The sequence below is a fragment of the Chanos chanos genome, chromosome 4 (genome assembly GCF_902362185.1).
Source record: "Chanos chanos chromosome 4, fChaCha1.1, whole genome shotgun sequence".
Classification (NCBI taxonomy): domain Eukaryota; kingdom Metazoa; phylum Chordata; class Actinopteri; order Gonorynchiformes; family Chanidae; genus Chanos; species Chanos chanos.
Genome location: NC_044498.1, coordinates 4377352 through 4380274, shown reverse-complemented (window position 1 = coordinate 4380274; position 2923 = coordinate 4377352). Strand labels below are relative to the sequence as shown.

Below are 2923 nucleotides of genomic sequence, written 5' to 3'. Positions count from 1 at the left end.
AATTCTGTTTGCTCACAAAAATATAACACGACAATAGACACAAACACAAACACATACACACAAACAAAGTGTTCTATATCCTATAGAAACAAACTATATATATACAAACAAACTATAAATACACAAATGCTCTACCGATGGAGCTATCCAGGCCCTTTCAGTTAAGCTTATACACATGCCTCTCACTACACGTACAACCTTCCCTGGTTGAAGCTGTTTCAATGCCATGACTCAGTATTGCTTCCATGTACTTGTCAAAGAACTTCCTCTGGTAGAACCTCTTGGCAGAATACCAGCGTGTCATACTCTAAATCAGAACGCTAGATGCCTTTCCTGTTCCTGTCATGTTACACACTCCGAGTTAGTCCTTCAGTCATTTGTAAATGCCATGCTTAAATAGCATCACAGATTCTTTGGGATTTGTGCTGTTGGTATGAATGTCAATTTGTAACTCCCGGAAAAAAAAAAAAAAAAAAAAAAAACACCCAACGTTGCTATTAGCTAGCTGCCGGAGGTTAGCATCATACATTGTTAGCACGTTAGCATCTTAGCATGTTATGTTAGCATCTTTGGCATTTATGGTTAGCACCTATGATCATTTTATACAGTACAGAACCACAGAAAGCATCTAATGAATTACTTCTGTGTTTTGAAAGAAAAAAAAAAGAGTAAGCATATCCAGCTAAGCATATGGTAAGGGCAATACTTAATCTCTACCCGTTAGCCAAATGACTTTATCCTCATCTTTATCATAGAAAATTATTTCAATGCGTCTCCGTACTGTTTGTTTCACCAACTTCATACCTCCCCAATAGAAGAAGCGGATGCCGGATTACAAACCGTTAATAAACTCACCCTGCCAAAGGCTTGTATCACGGTAGCGAGTTCCAAGTGGTGAGTGTTTGTGCCACGGAGAGCAAATCGACAATCGTACCAACAGCACAAATCCCATGTGAGACTGAGCTCGAAATGCTACACTCCTGCGCCACCAGGGCGGCGCGGGAGTTCGGGCAAGTTGTTTTCCACCTCAGCATGGGCACGCCGTGACCTCTTTGGTCAAAGCTGTGAATTTTGTCTCAGTAGCAGGCTGTCTGTCCAGCTGATGCCATCTGTCTAGCTACACATGTGTCAAAATCCGGTCCTGGAGGGCCAGGGTCCTGCTGGTTTTTGTTTTCACCTTTTAGTTACCTGTTGATTTTCACCTTGAAAACGGGTGTGCACACTGTTCAGCCAATCAGAGATTGTATTTAGTCGGTCGACAAGAAAAACAGCAGGACCCCGGCCCTCCAGGACTGGATTCTGACACCCTTGGTCTAGCTGTTAGCCTACTACGGTTGCCAGGAAACATGACATGAGCTTCCCACTGTTTGGATTTGACCAAGTTGAAGTTAACCCACTTTGGTCCTATCTTGTTGTAGGAATGTTTCTCTCTAGATAATAATTGTTGACAGACCAACAGAAGTCATCCAAAACAGAACTTGAAGAAGACCAGGCGTTGTCTGATCTCTGCGGAGATACTGATTATAGCAGAGTGCGCGTGTGCAGTGGCTGTGCTTAGAGCCAAATGATTACGCTTTTGTTTCTTTAGCAGGATCTATACAAGCATAATTAGTTTGCTAACCACACAGCCGTACGAGTCTAATTAAATGGCTGCATGGTTAGCCGACTAATTGGGCTTGCTGGGATGCTAGTAAACGTTGCCAGTGTTCGAATTCAAGTTACTAGATATAACAAGGAGGATGAAATCTCACTGGTGCACAGTGGACTGAATGCTCGTAGCCAAAATGGACTGTAGACTTGACTTGAACCTGCACAAAGTGGTTTTTCACCATTCCTGCGCTTAATTAGCAATATAAAGCTGTCCTCCAGACGGCACTGACTTCAGACTTACCTTTATTTCCCCTGAGATACTTGGACTTTTGCTGCAATACTATTAACAAAGACATACCACGTGACCATTCCCCGGGGACTTGTTATAGGGAAAGCACCCAGGAAGGCCCCCAGGGTAAGGCTTTGGTAACACAGAGCCTTTTAGACACACTCCACTTTTGTGATAAAGGAAACTCACGCCTGAACAGGGACTTGAACCCTGGACCCTCAGATTAAAAGTCTGATGCTCTACCGACTGAGCTATCCAGGCCCTGGCAGGATTAATTTTTTTAGCTCTATCACACAGCACACCTGGGTAAGTTCTGCATCTCTGACAAACCAATTTTGTGACGTTGCTGTACCGGATTTTGGCCTTCTGACTTTGGATTTCGCCCAGTGAGCGCTGGCATAGGCTCCAGCACCCTGTGACCGTAATTAGGATAAGCAGCTTTGAAAATCAATGAATGAACGGTTTGGCTGACATTGTATTACCCCAATTTTGAAGTTATGAACTGATCACAATACGATTTATCAAACTGAGACATAGTGTAAAGGGCTTCAACTGTCTGATAATAAAAATAGCACAGTGGGGTTCCAAAAACTTTGGGTATGACCTAATAACATCAGTGTGTATATCTGTGTGTGTGTGAGACAGAGAGAAAGAGAGACAGAAAAGGACAGAGGCTCATGAGATCAGAAGCAGCCACCTGTGTGTGCGTGTGTGTGCGTGTGTGTGCGTTTGCGTGTGAGTCTAGATGCGTGCCAGTCTCAGCGTTCAGGTGAGGGTGTGCAGTACCTGGAGCACTGGGGCTGGGCATTAACCTTGCCCTGTGGCAGGTGCCTGTGATGTGCTGTCGTCAACATGCTCACACCATGTCAACCACCAGTGGAAGTGGTGGCGTGGGGGCATATAGAGACGCGAGAGGCAAACTCACAGTGACAGGGCCGGATGAGATGGAGCTGAAGAGAGGCATTTCTATTAAAAATGACTATCTTCAAAAACGCCTCAGTGTGTAGTTGGCCCAGTGCCAAACGCTGTTTTTGTTGTTGTTAT

At 44.4% G+C, this 2923-nt stretch overlaps 1 non-coding gene across 1 annotated transcript; it reads right to left on the bottom strand.

Moving 5' to 3' along the window:
- Positions 1-2067: 2067 nt before the first annotated feature.
- trnak-uuu (transfer RNA lysine (anticodon UUU)) lies at positions 2068-2140 on the bottom strand. The gene has a single exon. It is a non-coding gene; the product is annotated as a tRNA-Lys (tRNA).
- Positions 2141-2923: the final 783 nt, after the last annotated feature.